This window comes from Solanum verrucosum, unplaced genomic scaffold (genome assembly GCF_900185275.1).
Source record: "Solanum verrucosum unplaced genomic scaffold, falcon-dt-bn FXZP01000209.1, whole genome shotgun sequence".
In the NCBI taxonomy this organism is placed as follows: Eukaryota; Viridiplantae; Streptophyta; class Magnoliopsida; order Solanales; family Solanaceae; genus Solanum; species Solanum verrucosum.
In genome coordinates, this window is record NW_026020702.1 from 471,426 (window position 1) to 491,950 (window position 20,525).

The window sequence follows — 20,525 nt, forward strand, 5'->3', positions numbered from 1 at the left end:
TTCATCTCATTGAATGTCACTGTTCGACCCTTGAGATAAGCTTATGTTTTAGAGTCGTTTGATGGATATTTTATACTGCCTTGCTTCAAGCAGTTGGTTGGAAAGTTGTGTTGATCGAGTGCTATAGTTTTTGAAGAGCTACTTGCTGAAGAACACGATTTCACAATTTCTTGTTGAAGACGCTTCACAGATGAACACGCCTCACTAAAATGCTTCATCACATTGAAAGGATTTTGATGGAATAGGGTTTATCAGGTAAGAAATTCTATAGTCAAAATTTTAGCTTTAGAGTTTTGATATTCTTGTGTATGGGTGTTTGTGGGAAGTTGATAAATACGTGTCTGCATTTGTTGAAAGCATATGGTTTGATTCTTTTCAACTTTTTCTTCCTGAAAGCAATTTTTCTTGGACTTATTTAGTTGGGTATTGAATTATTGTCTTAACACGTGTACTGTCATTAACTTGAAGCAAGCAACGTATACCATTTCATATGCAAAACAACAATAATCGAGTCTCTATGTCCTCTGTTTCAGATCCATCTTTCCCACTCTTCCTCCATGCAAAGAATCATCAATTGCTTCAAACTCTTGCAACCATGGTATTCGATTCTTCAAAAATTGGGATAAAATTTACATGAATAACATAGAAAAGTAAGAACGACAAGCATAAGAAAAGATATAAGTTTGAGTTCACACATGTAGTCTATTTATATTCTTCAACATCTGGTACATCTATTTATTCGTCAGAGATTTCTAAAGAAGGAACTTTCTTTTCTACAATCTTGACTTCTCTAATTTCAAAATTCCTGGAAAAGTTGAGGCATTTAATATCAGATGGTAATAGACTTTAATGAAGAAGTGATTATTCAAGTTACTAACTTAAATCAAACTAAATTTAGAGAGTGAAATTTTAGTATGGGCTAGTAGACATGCTATGTTCCCTATGTTTCATCTCAAATCTATATTAAGTGAGCTTATTATTTGATATACTGATGATATATAATGTCTTGGGTCCTATTCAGATTTGGAATGAAACGTGGCTGGCTGGATTCTTTTTCCAACCATGCAACCACGAGTTATTTGTCAAGCACACTCTTAACATGGAAATGGCCATCGTCATGGCAAGGGTATGATTGCAATAACTTCTTCTGTTTCCAGTTATGGTTACCTTTTGATCCACTTCATTGCCTTGTAAATTTACATGAAGCTGGCGTGGACTGGATCATTCATCTTGATACTGATGAGCTAATGCATCCAGTTGGAACTAGTGAGTATTCTTTACGGAGACTTCTGGCAGATATACCTGAAGATGTTGACATGGTCGTATTTCCTAACTATGTAAGTCATATTTGAGATTGCTCTAGGTTGTCTTCTAACTCTGTCTAAGCATGTAATTACATGCACGAATAGTCAAAAAACATGCATTTACTTCGTTTTCATATTCTGCTGTCTTTTTTCTTGTTAATATCTTCTCTAATGATGACAAATATTTCAGGAGAGCAGTGTTGAGAGAGATGATGTGAAGGAACCTTTTAGTGAAGTAAGATATCTTTTCACTGTAACCTTTTTTCTTATCTTTCAAGTTCTAGAGTTAAATTCAATCATTTGTCTAGGAATAGGTTTAGATTTTCTTGAAATAAATTTGGATAATTCTATTACCCAATACTTGAGAATGGAGCAACAGCTAGTAGTCAAAGAGTCATCTCTTTCCACACGAATGAAAATGAAGGTTGCGTTGGAGTTAGACACTATGGAGGCAAGAAAGTAAAATTGTATCTTGCAAATATAAGTAGCTTGAGTGTTAGACCTTACTCTTTGTTTGTAGCAGCCAGAATTTCTTCGAGAAAGTTTGCGTAGTTTGTAATTTATTTTAATTATGCAACTAAAGTTCTTTTAGACTATTTACCAGTAATACATATGTATCATGTGGTAGGTCTCGATGTTCAAGAAGAATTATGACCATCTCACAAAAGAAATGTACTTTGGAAACTACAAGGAAGCAACTCGTGGTAATCCTAACTACTTTTTGACTTATGAAAATGGTAAATCAGCTGCTCGAGTTCAAGGTCATCTGCGTTCTAATGGTGCTCATAGATGGCACAACTACATGAAAAGCCCAAAGTATGCTTGTTCTGCATGTTACTTGTTTTCCTTTTATCTCTATTTCGTTTCTTATTTATTCCCAGTCCTTCAAAAGGTATTTTGCGTGGTTCCTTCGATTTTATGCTTGTCTTGGTGTCTTCAGTAGAGTGTCTTGGTTTTGTTGGAGTTGAGTTTCCTCTTTTTCCATGCTTTGTTTGGTGCGACTGCTATCCTGATTTACTGGACCCCTCTTTGGAGTAGAGTGTATTGATCTTGTGTGATTGCGACTGCTACCTGTCTTGGTGGCTGCAGTAGAGTGTATTGATCTTGTGTGATTGTGGCTCTGTTTTGCTAGAATTTGCTGTGTCATCTTCCCCTTTTTCCACCTTGATTTCAGCTTGATTGTTGGTACCCTGCCCCATAGGGGAAGTAAAAGCAAAAAAAGATATCTACTTTGACGTTTATGAGAATTTCACCAATTCCAGTTCTGCCTGGGTTCCCAAGAGAATATCTTGGGATATTTCTCTATCTAAATTTGTAGGAATTCTAGGAGCTCTAAGATAGATTAAAGCTTCATCTGAAAGTTCCATGCTACACCAAAAGTAAAACAAAGTTGAATTGTTGCAGCTGAATTGTTGAGCTCTAAGATAGATTAAATTAGAATTCTAGGAGCTCTAAGTTGCTTTTGTAACTCTGTTGCAGCTGAATTGATTTTCTTGTTGAATTGTTGGGCGTCTTATGAACCGCAATGGTATCTACTGCTACGTCGATTTATTGGGGGATGTAGAATTTAACACTCCTTAGCTGTAAAGTGGGACACTCTTTTAGGACTCGAGTACTTGCACTGAATTATCTCAGGATCAATCTCTGAGATTAGTCCTAGTAGAAGTGTCTGCTGAAATAAAATGTGAAATAGCTCTGCATTTTCCTATGTAGTAAGATAAAGATTTCTAGTTATGAGTATTTAATCATTTGGAGGTCAATCATCAGTAATTTCAGCTCATTTGGAAAGAAAATAACATAACAATTACATTTAATCTTAGACTTGGCAGCAACTCATATACACTATACCCATGAAGATACCCTTCTCACTTGTTTTAGAGAAGACTGCAATATTGCTTCCCTTTCATATTACCACTCTCTCAACTTCCACTTGCCAGTACTAGATAACCAAATAAATTTATTATAGTGATTTTTTTGTGATCGAAGTGACTTGATTGTATAAATATCTTTTACGATGTTAAGTAAATGTGCTGGTAAACTGAGTCTAAGGTGTGTGTGGTATTCCACACTTTTTCCTTTAGGATGATGGAGGCAAAAAAAGTAGTCAGAGACATGACGTTCAGGTCTCTTTTTTGGGTTATAGTAACTTTATACTTTTATTATACAAGACCCTTCACTCCAATAGAACTTCTAACTTTTATAACTGCTGCAATTTGATTTGTTGTACATGGTTTGTTTTGATTGTTAATTTCTTTTTAAATGTATAGGGAAATGGAGGCGATCAAATTTGAAGGTTCGCCACAAGTCAATTTGATCTCATTGAAGTGGAAGTGGAAGTGGAAGATGAGCTTCGTCCTAATGGTGCTCATAGATGGCACAACTACATGAAAAGCCCAAAGCATTCTTGTTCTGCATGTTACTTGTTTTTCTTTTATTTCTATTTCGTTTCTTATTTATTCCTAGTCCTCCAAAAGGTATTTTGTGTGGTTCTTTCTATGCTTGTCTTGGTGTCTTCAGTAGAGTGCCTGGGTTTCCAAGAGAATATTTTGGGATTTTTCTCTATCTAAATCTGTAGGAATTCTAGGAGCTCTAAGATAGATTAAAGCTTCATCTGAAAGTTCCATGCTACACCAAAAGTAAAACAAAGTTGAATTGTTGCAGCTGAATTGTTGAGCTCTAAGATTGAAGTAGAATTCTAGGAGCTCTAAGATTGGAGCTCTAAGTTGCTTTTGAAACTCTGTTGCAGCTGAATTCTTTTTGCTTGTTGAATTGTTGGGCATCTGTATTGATCTTTGAATTACACATCCACTTTCATGAAATCTGAATAATGTTCTAGCTGCTGGGAGGAATCTGGAACCTGCAATCTGAAATTGTAATATGTAATCTGCAATAACCTGAAATCTGTAATCTGCAATAATACTTTGATTCTATGCTTGTCTGGGTGTTTGCAGTAGAGCGTCTTGGGTTATTGTAACTTTATACTTTTTCCTTTAGGAAGATGGAGGAAAAAAAGAAGCAAAAAGAGACATGAAGTTCATGTCTCTTTTTTGGGTTATAGTAACTTTATACTTTTATTATACAAGACCCTTCACTCCAACAAAACTTCCAACTTCTATAACTGCTACAATTTGATTTGTTGTACATGGTTTGTTTTGATTGTTAGTTTCTTTTTAAATGTGTAGGGAAATGGAGGTGATCAAATTTGAAGGATCGCCACAAGTCAATTTGATCTCATTGAAGTGGAAGTGGATAGTGAAGAGTTTTTGAACTATTGTAAAAATTTGAATACATTATATTTGATTTTGTGAAATATATTCATTGCTAGAATATATGTTGAACTATTGTAAGAGTACTTTTTGAACTATTGTGTACACATATTTAGAATATTGCTTTATAAGTATGTGTATGTACACAGGACATACTATCTTTTGAAGTTTATTGCAAATCTATATATTTGAATTACTTATTAGCTAATTTAATGTTTGAGATTATTTATTGCAAAACAATATTAGTGTTTTTTAATTAGAAATTGTGGCATATAAATATTTTATAGCCAAAATAATATATTACCACACTTAAAAGTGTAGCCAAAGGACTGTAAATTGTGGTATGCACATGGGCAAGGACTACACTTCAAAGTGTTGTCATACATAAGATAGAAAAGGCAACACTTTAAAATCGTGGGCAATAAGGAAGCAAAGGCCACACTTGGCTTAGCTTATGGATTATAAATTTTAGCATGTACATAAGAAAACTTACACTTAATGAGTGTTGTTGTAGATGAGATATAAAAGGCGACACTTTTAAAGTGTGACCAATAACAGCAGTTCAGGTACTTTAATGGTCGGGTTTTAATTTATATATAGTGACTCTGGTAGTCGGCGAATGCCAACTGCTGCAGTCGACAAGTATTTTTCGACACTTAGTCTGCCGACTACTCAAAAGTAGTTGGAAAACTACATTTTCCGACCAATTTTGAAGTCGGCAAACAACGAAATTCTAGTAGTGTAATATATTCGATATTTGTTTTAAATGTCGCTATTTTAGCAACACTTTTGCTAAAAGTCACTAAAATCAATGACATTTTACAACAAATGTCACTATTTTAGTGACATTTTTTCTAAATGTCACTAAAATCAATGACATTTTGCAGTAAATGTCATAACATATTCGACGTTTTTATTAAATGTCACTATTTAAGCGATATTTTTTTAAAATGTCACTAAAACCATGACATTTTGTAATAAATGTCGTATTATATTCGACATTTGTAGCAAATGTCATCATTTAAATGACATTTTTGCTAAATGTCGCTAAAAACAACGACATTTTTCAATAAATGTCATTATTTTAGTGACATTTTACAACAAATGTCACTATTTTAGTGACATTTTTTCTAAATGTCACTAAAATCAATGACATTTTGCAGTAAATGTCATAACATATTCGACATTTATATTAAATGTCACTATTTAAGCGATATTTTTTCTAAATGTCACTAAAACCAATGACATTTTGTAATAAATGTCATATTATATTCGACATTTGTAGCAAATGTCATCATTTAAATGACATTTTCGCTAAATGTCGCTAAAAACAACGACATTTTGCAATAAATGTCACTAAAATCAATGACATTTTGCAGTAAATGTCATAATATATTCAACATTTATATTAAATGTCACTATTTAAGTGATATTTTTTCTAAATGTCACTAAAACCAATGACATTTTGTAATAAATGTCATATTATATTCGACATTTGTAGCAAAATGTCATCATTTAAATGACATTTTCGCTAAATGTCGCCAAAAACAACGACATTTTGCAAGAAATGTCATTATCATAGTGACATTTTGGACCAAATGTCATTATATTTACGATATTTGATACCAAATGTCATTATTTTTACGACATTTGACATCAAATGTCATTGTTTTATGACGTTTTGTTTGTAAATGTAGTGAAATTCTTTATTTTCCGACATTCGTTTCAAATGTCACCAAATTAATGTCGTCGTATGTACATTTTCTTGTAGTGAGGGCCCAGGCTCAACAAGTGTATTTCATAGCCAACCCAAATCCATCTCCCTCACCATGGCCTCATATTGTGTGTTGGGAACCTCTGGCACCTCGAGCACATCATTAATGGGTGTTTAGGGGGATGCAACTCCTCGAATGCGGATAGTAGGGTGAGGGTCATCCCAACAGATGGTAGGTAGGATGACATAGAACTCCCTCATCCATGTGGAACGCGCAGCAGGGGAAGCCTCTATTAGTAGGGCCCATCCAAACTCCACTAGCCGGGCATAAAAAGCGGGTGCTTTCTCTTCTAGGGTCAACAAGTGAAAACCCCTCTGGCATAGGAATTTGGTGTTCTGGTGGTCATGATGCCTCTCCCGACTTGCAGCATCGGGAAATCGGACGAAAAACAAGTTTTCCTCATTTATCCCAGTCATAGTAGACAAGCCTGCAAAATTTATGAAAGGTACACGTTAGGACTCTATGGAATTAGTAAACACCTGGCTAAGGAAAAAAGAAAGATTTATAACTAAAGTGGCAAGGGGCTACTGCCCCACTGAATCCCGCCACAGCGGCCCAAATCCTGCCAGAGCTGGATGAAGGAGGCCACCACAACAAGATAAAGGCCGCCAGAGTGGCCTTCATCTAGGAAGAACTCCAGGCGCGATCATGGCGCCCTTCGCCCCATAAACCTCATTTTCATAGAATTTCAGCAGATCAGAGTCTATAAAGTACCATAGTACCTATATATGCAATTATTTTAGCAAAATAACCCCTAAATGATGTCCAAATTCGAGTTTTACATCAAGAAAACCTTTCAACTTCCCCCGCCCATTTCTGTGTTGTTTCAACCGTATTTTCATAAAATTCTTACGCTCAGAATGTTGTAGAGATGTTGTGAACGTAAGGGAAGTTTCCATGCTACGTTTTACTAACAAATCAAGCATCCTATGTTCAAAAATGTTGAATAACTACCCCAAAGCCCTTCTAATCTATTGTCTAATGTCATGCAACCGTAGTTAAGTAAGTATTGAAGTAAAAAGTGTATGGAATGATAACATTACCTTGAAATCAATGTTCGGAGTGAAGTGATTTAGAGGGTTTTGAGAATTTTTGAATGAGAAAGGGAGGAAATGGGGAAACCATTCCCCTTTCCCCCCTTTACTGTCACGCCCCAAAGCTACCCCAGGACATGGACACGGGATCTAGGATCACGAGTGACCCCAAGCTAACCCTGCTGGCATATCACAATCATACTAAAGTAAACTGAAGTAAAAAAATACTGTGCGAAAGCTAAATCATCATGTAAGCCAAAATGATGGGGAATTCCCATTACTATCTGAATAAATAAACTGTGCGTTTAATGAAACTGAAAAGTCAAACTCAAAAGTTAAAACTGAATCTAACTATATCTAAAAACAAAACTCTAACTGACTAGAAGTGCTGGGACATGCCCCCAGCTAAATCTAGCAAAACTGAAACTAAAGACTAAAAATAGAAAGGAAACATGTTTGTCGTCCTCGGAGAATGAGGGCTCATCATTGATGCTACTAAGCTAAAGAACGGGAACTGATCTATGCGTGATATGGAAGCTGAGGACCTGAACCTACATCATGAGAAGATGTAGCTTAGAGTATGTGTCAATACTTGAAAGGTACTGAGCATGCAAGATAGAGTAAAGCTGAACAATAAGCATACTTGAAAGGTACTGAGCATGCAAGATAGAGTAAAGCTGAACAATAAGCATAACTGAACCAAAGCATATATCTCAGGAATAAAAACAGATAAGCATGATACTAAACTAAGAATGCTGAACATGAAGAATTATTCATAAAACCTAATGAAATGAGTATGCATGAACAAATGTATGCCATGATTCAACACTTGATGGTATGATTATGAATATGTACATTATGAGTGTGAATATGATTGTGGTGGTATTGTTTGGATCGGGTGTCACGTTTCAACACATACATTGGATCGGGTGTCACGTTTTGACACACACATTGGATCGGGTGTCACGTTTTGGCACACTAATTGGGATCGGGTGTTACGTTCTGGCACACTAACAGTTTGGGTATGGGTTCCATGAGAGGACCATCTGTGATAGTTGTGTTATGTCATGTCTACTTGATATGGAAGTTAGGACATAATATGATGCCCTGAATGATAGTTGATCTATGCTTTCTATAGATGTATGTTAATAAGTTGTGTTGGATCGTTAAATATATCTCGTTACTGCATGAACTATAATGGTCAGGTCAAATCAAAAGGTGGTATAGTAAGTGGAGGCTGAGTTTCCAGGGTTGCTATATATTCATACTTTAGGAAGGTGGTTTGTATCCCTAAGTTGAGAATTGGGGTGGTGTTATGTCTTAATTAAATGGTAGGTATTACCTGGGGAGGGGATTGGTATTGAAACGGCTAACAAGCCTTGATAGCACGTGCTATGGAGTTAAGGGTTAAGTGGTGATATGGAGAATTAAGTGTACGTCGCGAGTGGTTTTCCTAACTAGTAGTGGTTGTATTCGGGAACTCTTCTAAGAGGTAAAATGTTTAAGTTACAATGAATAAAGGAATGAGTAAAAGTGTTAGAGCCAAGTGTACTAGTATATGCTGAATTATTCAGGAATGGAAAGGATAGGAGGATGTGAAGGTGGAGGAATGAATAGTCTTATTGCATGTTTCCTACTAGTCGTTTTTTTATATTATGTGTTGGGCATTGGGTTGTCCGATGATGCCTACCATTAAGTGTGGTTCTACTGATACTACTCTTGCTATGCCTTTTTGGCATTGTCTAGTTGCAAGGTCAGTGATGTTTCATAGGTGAAGACGAAGACAATCTCTAATAGCTTCTATTTTTCCTTCCATGTGGTGGGAGCTGCGTCATTTGTTATTATGTTATATGCATTGTAAATCTTTAAAGCTCTTGTACCTCTTTAGACTAGATCCCTGAGGGTGGCAATTACTTTACAAGTCTTAACTCGAATTGTTGGCAAAGCTCTTTAAGTTATAAAAATCTTATGAATGTTATTTATTCTCCAATTTTCTTAGTCTTTCACATGTTTTAAACTATTTGGAAATTGAGGGTTCTCCTACTTAGGTGTTAGAGTAGGTGCCCGCATGGCCTAGTGGGTTGGGTTATGACAATAGGATTTCTCATTGATTAGATGTAGTTGAGATAGTTAAAATCAGGAAGAGAGCGAATATACAATTTAAAAGAACTTAGACGGAAAAATCAACAGAAAAAGGTCGGGGGTAGGCGACCCTGGCACACTGAGTGGTGTGGGTTGCTAACCCCTAAACTACAGAGTACCATATCTGGTGCACTGCTGGTGTGGCGCACCATCCCCCCCGGTGCATCGGTGGCGCATCGCCCCAAGCCTTGCCCAGAAAACCCGACGACTTCTCCTCTTCAATTTTTGGCCCTAATTTGCCGAGAATCAATTGATTTCTCTCAAAATCTTTTAGTTTCATATAACTGATATACCGTGAGTTTACGGTATTCTTAATATATTTCACATAAGAGTTGTGTGTGTCTAGAACCATTTTGTATTGGTATTAATGTGTTTTTATCGTGTTTGCAGGAAATTAGTTCGGACGTGGGAGTTAGGAGATAGCTGAAGAAATGTTGTAGAAAAAGCCACCTACAGACGTGACTTACGGATTGTAGGTCCAGTCACGGTCCGTAGGTGAAGGGCGTAGATCGATGGGCAAGGCCTGGAGGAAAATCAGGGAATTCTTGACTAAGTGTTGAACCACAGTTACAAGTGACGGACCGTAGATCGACCTACGGTCCGTCTTGCAGTTCCGTCAAATACTTCAGAGAAGGTGGTTCCAATACCTGATTTCAGAAGTCTAAGTATGAAACTACGAAGGATGATCTACGGACCGTGAATGGAGTCACGGTCTGTCCTGCTGATCCGTCGATTGTGGTTGAGAGATTGGAGATTTGTGAAGTTGAAAATTGCCTAAGTCCCAAACCACGGAAGGGACCTACAGACCGTAGGTCAGTCCACGGTCCGTAGGTCAGTCTCGTCAATTACAACCGCGTCCAAAAACTTTATTTCATTATTTCATTTCGTTTTTAGTTGGGACTTGTTTTTCTATATATAGGGCATGTAAACATCATTTTTGGGGGTTAGACCTTACTACTTTTATTCTAGTTTTTGGCTTTGAGAATTAACTTGCAATATTAGCAATTCTTGATTTCCTAAGTTAGTTTTGAAGATTTTGACTTTGAAATTCAAGTTGAGATTCTGGGTTTATTCTTCTCATTACGTGAGTTCATGATTTCTTCTTCTAAAACTATGAATTGTGTTCTTGCTATTATGGGTAACTAAATCCACAACTAGGGTTGTGGGAGCCATGAATGATTAACAAAGTATGAATAGTAACTAAGTAATTATTGAATAGTGTTATTGCATGCATTCATAATTCTTTCGTTTAGAAGTCTTGTTAGCGGTTGCAAACGGTAGAACTCGCATTAGTGCTAATTGCCGGACCAAGGAGGTAGTTAATAAGAAAAGAATTATCAACATAGATTTAGTGTGATACTATCTAATAGTCTAATGTCAATTGGTGCGAGGGTGAAAACTAAGCAATACATTGATGTGATGTCTAATATGAGGAAAATGTAAGGGTTAGTAATTTATACACACGTAGCCGGACCAAGGTGCGGGGTGAAATTCTCTAGTTACCGGAGCAAGAAATTAGAGATACCTAACCTATCACTTTGCATGTAATACACTAGGAAAGGATTATTATTACTAGGATTACTGCGTTATGAACTTATGGGGAACAGGTACACCCTAGTTACTTTATCTCATTGATAACAACAAAGTTCGAATCCTGCTCACTTGTTACTTAACTACAATCAATCATTTGTTTCACAAATCCCCCTCCCCCCCTTTACTTGTTTCTGAAATACATTGGCTAAACGATTATAATTGTAAGTTGAATTTAAGTCTAAACTATATACCTCGTGGGATCGACCCCAACCTCCAAGTTGGGTTCTTTACTTGATAACGATCACTTATACTTCTTTAGGGAGGTGTAATTTGAGCATATCAAATTTTGGCACCGCTGCCGGGGATTAAGGCTTTTAGATTAAGTTTAACTACATTATTGAACTTTAGTCAAATATTTCCTAATTTTACTTTTTTCTTTTGTTTTTGTTTCTCTCAGAATCCTACTCTAGTGTATACCAAGTACACGGAGTCAAGGTGAACCACTTTCTCCTTATGATCCAAAATTGAACAGAACTTTGCGAAGAATGAATAATCAAGGAGTCCAGTCAATCTTATCGGAGGATATTTAGGTGATGGGGTTGAGTTGCATCCTTCGAGGGTTGGTGATTAGAATACTCAAGTTCAAGGTGAGAATCTACTGGGAGATGCATTGAGGGTACATGACCTACCAGGACCAAGACTGCGTGATAACTATACAGTCAACTTTAATGCCGCAGAATCTGAAGGACCACTTGTTCTACACCCTCTACCTTCGGGCATACATTCGTGGTGACTAGCAGTTTGATGTAGATGCTTACAACGAGGGGTTTTTTCTTTGGTTTGGTATCGGAGGATCCATATGCGCACATAGCCAAGCTGAGGAGTGTTTGCAAAAGTTGTGTAGGTCGACTGGACTTGGACATGAATGTAATTGGATTGAGAGTATTCCCTCTATCATTGACTGGCGATGTTTCTGTGTGGTTTACTAAGCTTCCATATAACTCAATCTACACATGGGACCAAATAACTGATGTGTTCCTGGCAAAATATTTTCCAGTGTCAAAGAGGCTGAACCACAAAGATAAACTCAACAACTTCGTAGCACTACCTGGAGAGTCTGTGAGTAGTTCTTGGGACATGTTCACTACTTTCATAAGAGGTGTCCCGAATCATCGTATTGATGATGAATCGCTGAAGGAATACTTCTACCGAGGTCAGGATGACAATAGTAAAGTAGTGCTTGATACTATCACTGGAGGTTCATATGGTGAGTGCACTTTTGAGCAGATTGCAGTGAAACCGGAGAAGATTTCCCAGAACAATAAAGCTTGGAGCACTAGAAGGTCGGATACAGGGAGAAACATGTTTGCAGTTCAAACTACAACTAATAAATCTGCCGATTAGATTCATGAGGAAATGGCTCAGATGAGGACCGAACTTGGGTTGGTGTTGAAGCATGTGAGTGGAGGTACTGAAAAGGTAAATGCTGTCAATTATTTGACTAGAAATCCACCACCGGTTGAGGAGTGTTACTATGAACAGGATACCTATGCGGTGAATAATCAGACGGGGGGTTTCCGTGCCAATGCCTAAGGTTCCAATACGGATAATTGGCGCCAAGGTCAAGGAAACCAAGGTCAGAACTATGGCAACTACAATCGAGAGGGTCAATATATCTGGGATAGGAACACAATCGTGAGAACAATACAACCGGAACAACTATGGCAACAAAATCGACCGAGTTGGGCCTTATGTCCCTCCTCAAAATTGGGAATCTGGTAATAGGGAAACTGGAGGTAATATGTAACGTATTGAGGATATGATGCAGAAGATGATGAAGAGGTTTGATTCTACTGATGAGAATGTGAAGGAGATGTGAAATGACTTGTCTGGTATTGGTAAAAAATTTGATGCCCATGCAGTGTCAATCAAGCATCTTGAGAAACAGATGACTCAGTTGTCTACTACAGTAAACCCACATCAACCTGGCACACTTCCTAGCAACACCATCCATAATCCCAAGAATGATGGGCATTGTATGACAGTCACTACTCGAGGGGGTAAGCAAGCCATTGATCTATCTATGCCATCTGGGGTTGAAGTTGAGGCTAGTAAAAATGATGATGTGATTGAGGTAAATGAAGAGCCCGAGAATGCAACAGAGAAGGAAGTGGAGATAACTCAGAAAGTTGTTCCCATGCCTAGACCTCCACCTCCTTTCCCACAGAGGTTAGTGAAGAAGACTGAAGAAGGCAAATACAATAGGTTTATTAGTATGTTGAAGCATCTTTCCATCAATGTGCCGTTGATAAAAGCTTTGGAGCAAATGCCTGGGTATGCAAAGTTTATGAAGGACTTGGAAACTAAAAGCGGGACGTGAGTTTTGAAGATGATGATAAGTTGCAACATTGTAGTGCTATTGCTACAAGGTCCCTTGTGCAGAATAAGGAGGAACCTGGGGCTTTCACTATTCTTTGCACCATTGGGTTGCTACATTTTGCAAAGGCGTTGTGCGATTTGGGTGCTAGTATCAATCTGATGCCATTGGCTATTTGCAAGAAGTTGGGGTTAGTGGATCCAAAACCGACTGGGATGCGACTGCTTATGGCCGATAGAACTGTGAAGAAGCCCATTGGTGTGCTCCAAGATGTATTAGTGAAAGTGAAGTCTTTTATCTTTCCGGTGGATTTTGTGATACTTGATTGTGATGTTGACTTTGAGGTTCCCATTATCCTTGGGAGACCATTCCTAGCCACTGGGCGTGCCTTGGTTGATATGGAGAAAGGGCAGATGAAGTTCCAATTGAACAATGAAGAGGCAACTTTCAATATCTCTAGGTCCATGAAGCAGAGTAGTGAGCTCAAATCGGTATCTATGGTGACACATATTGTAGAGAGTGGTTCTGAGGTGTCTGTTGAAGAAAGGTTGGGTGTTGATGCACTAGCAGTGGTAATGATGAACTTTGAGAGTGATGGTATTGAAGACTATGATGAATTGGTCACCGCACTTGATAAATTTGAATTCCATTCAAAACCAAAGAGATTGGAGTTAGACATGAAGAATCGCGACTCTCCACCTGCTAGACCATCTATTGAAGAGGCTAAAAAATTGGAGCTTAAGGCTCTACCATCACATTTGAGGTATGTATTCTTGGAAAGAGATGGTACTTTACCGGTCATCATTGCAACATATTTGAATGTGACACAAGTTGAGGCATTGGTGTCCGTGTTGAAGAGGTTCAAGCGAGCTATTGGGTGGACTATTGCGGACATTATTGGGATTCCTCTTGGTATTTGTTTTCATAAAATTCAACTCATACCGGATCACAAGCCTAGTATTGAGCACCAGAGAAGACTAAATCTGCCTATGCAAGAGGTAGTTAAGAAGGAAATCATCAAGTGGTTAGATGTTGAAGTTATTTATCCCATTGCAGATTGTAGTTGGGTGTGTCCTGTTCAGTGTGTGCCAAAGAAATGTGGGATTACTGTGGTGCCTAATGAGAGAAACGAGCTTGTCCCGATGCGGCCCGTGACTGGATGGATATTCTGCATGGACTACCAAAAATTAAATACTTGGATAGAAAATGACCACTTTCCTATGCCATTCATGGATCAGATGTTGGACCAACTTGCGGGTAAAGGTTGGTATTGTTTCCTTGATGGGTATTCCGGCTATAATAAGATTTCTATAGCTCCGGAAGAACAAGAGAAGGCCACCTTCACTTTCCCTTATGGGACTTTCGCCTTCAAACAAATGCCATTTGGGTTGTGTAATGCTCCTGCGACCTTCCAACATTGTATGATGTCGATATTTTTTGATATGGTAGAGGACACTATTGAGGTATTTATGGAGGATTTCTCTGTGTTAGGTGACTCTTTTGATCGTTGTTTGGACCATTTGGCTAAGGTGCTTAAAAGGAGTGAAGAGTGCAATCTTGTGCTCAATTGGGAGAAGTGCCACTTCATGGTGAAATAAGGGATAGTTCTGGGTCATCAGATTTCTTAGAAGGGTATTGAGGTTGATAGAGCAAAAGTTGAGGTAATAGAAAAGCTTCCACCACCTATCTATGTTAAAGGTGTTAGAAGTTTTCTTGGGCATGCAGGTTTCTATAGGAGGTTCATCAAGGATTTCTTCAAAATTTCACATCCATTGTGCAAATTGCTCGAAAAGGAGTATAAGTTTGATTTTGATGATGCGTGTCTAAGAGCATTTGGGGAGTTAAAGGGGAAGTTATTACTGCACCTATCATTATTTCAACGGATTGGGGACAACCGTTTGAGGTAATGTGTGATGCGAGTGAAGTGGCGCTTGGTGTGGTATTGGGACAGAGGTGAGAGAAAATTCTTCATCCTATTTACTATGCTAGCAAAGCTCTAAATATGTCTCAAAAGAACTATACAATGACTAAATAGGAGCTTCTAACAGTGGTTTTCGCATTCGAGAAATTTCGATCCTACTTGCTTGGTACTAAGGTCATAGTGCATAATGACCATCTGCATTGAGGTAGTTGATGGCTAAGAAGGATGCAAAACCGAGGTTGATTAGATGGATGTTGTTGCTACAAGAGTTCGACTTTGTGGTTAAAGATAGAAAAGGGACAAAAAATCAGGTTGCCGATCACTTGTCCAGATTGGAGGAAGAAGCTATGCTCAAGCTTGGTGATAGGGCTGAAATCAATGATGCTTTTCTAGATGAACATGTATTGGCTTCTTCTCATGATCTGATTCCTTGGTTCGCAGACTTTGCTAACTATTTGGCAAGTGATCTGGTGCCATCAGATTTGTCTTTTCACCAAAGGAAAAAGTTTATGCATGATGTGAAGAAGTTCTTTTGGGATGAGCCTTACTTGTATCGTAATTATGCTGATGGGATTATTAGTCGCTGTGTGCCTGAAGTTGAGATGTTGAGTATAATAAAGGCGTGCCATGCATCGCCTATTGGTGGCATCATAGTGGTATTCAGACTGCGCATAAAATTTTGCAGTGTGGGTATTACTGGCCTACCATCCACCAAGATGCTCATGATTTCGCCTAGTCTTGTGACCGTTGCCAAAGAGAAGGAGGAATTTCAAAGAGGCAAGAACTTCCTATGAATCCTATATTGGTGATAGAGTTGGTTGATGTATGGGGCATTGATTTTATGGGTCCATTTGTGAGTTCACATGGGATAAAGTATATTCTTGTTGCGGTTGATTATGTGTCGCAGTGGGTGGATGCAATTGCGCTTCCCAACAATGAAGGTAAAAGTGTCACCGCATTCTTGAAAAAGAATATCTTCCCCAGATTTGGTACACCTAGGGCGATTATCAACAATGGAGGTTCCCATTTTTTTAATAAGTTGTTCAAGGCGTTACTTGAGAAATATAGCGTCCGCCATAATGTAACCACTCATTACCATCCGCAATCTAGTGGGCAAGTTGAAGTGTCCAACAGAGAGATCAAGCAGATTTTGGCAAAGACTGTGAATGCTAATAGAATGGATTGGCCAAGGAAGCTTGATGATGCTCTATAGGCCTATCGCACCGCATTCAAGACTCCCATAGGTATGTTCCCCTACCAACTTGTTTATGGGAAGTCTTGCCATTTGCCGGTAGAGCTAGAGCATAAGGCTATGCGGGCACTAAAGAAGCTAAATTTGGATTAGGGCGCCGCGTCGAATCAGAGAATGAGTGACTTAAATGTTCTTGATGAGTTTCGCCTAAGAGCTTATGAAAGTTCAGCCTTGTATAGGGAGAAGATGAAGAAGCATCATGATTAAAGGATTGAAAAGCGGGAATTTGTTGTGGGTTATCTTGTGCTTCTATTCAACTCTAGGTTGTGCTTGTTTCCGGGCAAGCTCAAGTCCAAGTGGACCGGGCCATTCTTAGTCACGCAAGTACTCCCACATGGAGCGGTCGAGCTTAAGAACAGTGAGGGAACAAGGTTCAAGGTAAACGGGCAAAGAATCAAGGTCTATCTGAGAAACATGAAAAGTGTGCAAGAAGTTGTTGATGCCTACTATCTTGATGAAGTTTGAGTAATCAAGAGGTCTGCGTCATGGCGCGATGTTAAATCAAGCGTTTCTTGGGAGGCAACCCAAGATGTACAATCTTGCCAACTACAGGTTTTCTTTTTGGTTTAGTAGTTTTCTTTGTTTATTTGCTTTTCTGTATTTCTTTAGATAGGTGCTTTATTTTTTTGGTTAATGTTGGCTAGATATAACATAAGGTCCGTGTCTAAAATGTGTCCAGAAAATGTAAAAAGAAAGGCCTAATGGTTGCTACTTGTGCAGGGATGAAAAGCACAATCTGCAGAAAATGTCTGGTGCAGAGGTCTACGGAGACCATCGATGGTCCGTAAGTCCAACTACAGACCGTAAATGGTAGCCGTAGACCCCAGGTAAGTTTTCCAAATTTTTTCTAAGTGTGTAAGTGACCTACGGACCCCATCTACGGGTCATAGGTCAACCCACGGACCGTAGACGGGGTCTCGTGGGTCCAAACCCTAGTTCTACCTGACCTGACCCGAACCTCTTTTAAATAAAACCCCCCATTGTTTAAACATTCCCCCCATTACCAAATTTCACCCAAACCATTTTTTGTAAGGTCTCCTCTCCCAAAACACTCCATATTACCACCATATCTCATTAATCACCCCACCTTTATTCCCCCATATTCCCAATTCACTATCCTTTCTCCCAAATTCCTTCATTTCCCATTTCCTAGAGGTTCCGGTGCAAAAAGGCTAAGTAGAAGTTGTTGGACGTCTAGAGTCATCACACCATCACCCATTTCCTTTGCTTGTAAGGTAATCAACTTTCCAGTCACTTTGAATTCCGGTTCATTGTTGTTATAGAAAGTCAGGAAGTGGATCTTGACCTTGGGTTGTTGATTGTATGATATTGTATGTTAAACTGAAATTAGAAATACCCTTGGGACGATAGATTGTGATTGTGTTGTCTTTGTAATATGTTAAATTATTGAAATAAGAGTCTAAATGCAAGTTTCGACTTAGGGTTTCTAGTCTCGTAGGTAATATCATCTATAAAACAATTGAGTAATTGGAACCGTTGGGATGACGAACTAGATAAATTGTGTTGAAATACATGATTAGACTAAGATCAATTGTTTGAATTGGTAAAAAAAATTGGTTTCAAATAGAAGCATGTCTAATACCTGGCACAGACCTGATCCACGAGACCCCGTCTATGAACCGTAAGTCAATCTACGAACCATAGATCAGGTCTGTGGTCTGTGGAACATAAGCAAGTACACTAAGTGTGGAACCATAGAGGTGGACTACGGTTCGTAGGTCAATCTACAGACCAGTCTGCATATCCGTGGTTCACATCAGAGCCTAACTTTTTGGGACTTCTGACCTACGGAGGGGATCCACAGACCGTAGGTGGCCACTGAAGCCACTGTCTGAATTTTTCTTTAGGTTTTCATCTGGTTCGTTCTTTGTTCTAAATTTTTTTGAGTGTGTTTTTAGGTTATTTTAGTACTAATTCTTCCTCCACAGGTACCATGGCCCCGAAGAAAGCTCTACCCGTTAAGGGTAGATCCAAATCAACGACACCAACCCATCGGCTAATCAACGAGGATACTGATGTTGAGAAAGACCCCAAATATGTCCCCTCACTAGGAGGACATCACCCACAACACCTCGGGCTACTCGGAATCAATCCAAGAAGGTGGTTCCCGATGCAGTCACTGCCTCCCAGTCTGATGAGGAGGATACACCGATCGTATCACCAGCTGGGTCTCCTTCTGGTTTTGAGTCCACCTTTGCTGCAGGGTCTGCTTCTGGATCCCCCACAAGCTTGAGTTCACATGGCCGAGCTGCCTCGTCTGATGAGGCTACTAGTTCAGGGGGGTTGCAGTTCCACCAAACACCGATCGTGCTCCTGTTGCTGAGGATCCAAATAGGTGGTGCATTGAGGGTCAATGGTAGATATAGAGGGATGCCTCGATGTTAACTGAAAAGAGGAAGAAGTGCCGGCTGATCACTGATGAGCACATAGTTCTCACGGGGAGCCTACACACCATACCTCACATCTACCGGCTCTATCAAAATCACAAATGCGAGTGGATGGATCGGAGCCCTGGGACCTATAGCGAGGAGATAGTGAGAGAATTCTATGCCTCATATGTTGCCACACTCCGTGGTTCTATCGACAAGAGGTCCAAGCCCACAACCCAGGACCCTTTCACTTCCACTCTAGTTCGAGACTTTTCGGTGGACATATCACAGATCACCATCAGTTGCTTCCTCTATGGTCCGAGCACCAAGTGGGCACTCAACACCGCCGAATTTGACTACCGGTGGGATATTGTGAGGAGTGTTCCAATAGAATGTAGAGCAGTGGGAGGCCGTATTACTTTGGCTGGCCAGACACATAGCTATGGATGGAGAGCGTGCAGAGTGGGTCAGCACACCGCGCTTTGGTATTCGAAAGGCCACCCTCAATTTGGTGGCCAAGTTTTTCTGGATTTTTGTGCGGCGGAAAATAATGCGCTTACTTGTGCGGAACAGGGTTGCGGCCTTGGTAGCTGAGTTTGAGATCAACTTTGCCCACATGCTGTTGGCGGAGATCCATGAGAGGGCATTCAGGACCACCACCACTTTACCCTTCCCGTGTAGGATCTTCCAGTTGTGCAGGGATTCTGGGGTGCCTATCAAGGATTGTGACACTTTGGTACATGCGACTAGGACCCTTGATATCAACCTTATTTGGGATGAGACCAACTAGCTACCCCGCGACGTGGTCCACAAAATGCGGTGCCGTCATTAGAAGCATATTTAGTGGTTGATGTGAAGCAGATGCAGGGTGAGGACCCTACCCTTCCAGCCCACACTGATGATTCCCCGACCTCCCCATCTCCGACCGCCAGTCGGGCCCCTAGCTCATCCAGAACCACCCCATCTTCATGAGCTATTGTTGTGCCCTTTGTTCGAGTTTAGAAATTGGAGGCCCAGATGGCCACACTGCTCCAACATGTGAGACTATGGATGCAGCGGTCCATAGTAGAGTCCGAGGTTAGGATGGAGACCATGATGGACCAGAAGGTCCAGGCCGTTCATAAGCGTCTAGATGCCTTCGAGTTGAGAGTCCTCGAGCGAACAACCCCTGCTATAGATCTATCCTCTTTCTGGACCGAGTTAGACAGTCTCCTGGCCGATCTTGATACCATCCTTGCCCCACCCACAGATGAGACAGAGTCTGCACCTACTGCATTAGCTGATGATACACTAGTTGATGCTTTATTCAGAGATGACGTAACATAGACCGAGCCCACCCATGCTCATGTGAAGAGGCACCGCTCTAGTCACATTTCTGACACTATTGAGGATGCTCAAGCAAAGAAGCGGGAGTGCCAGCAGAATGAGTAGGCTAGGAGAGCCTCTATTGTAGATGAGGAATTGCGCCAGCAGAAGGTTCGTGAGAGTGCTCTTGGAGCCTCAAATTCTAAGCCCATCACTGAGGCTATGA

General features: G+C 39.6%; 1 pseudogene; it reads left to right on the top strand.

Moving 5' to 3' along the window:
* The first annotated feature begins 11,864 nt into the window (after window positions 1-11,864).
* LOC125812392 (uncharacterized) lies at window positions 11,865-19,010 on the top strand (annotated as a pseudogene).
* Window positions 19,011-20,525: the final 1,515 nt, after the last annotated feature.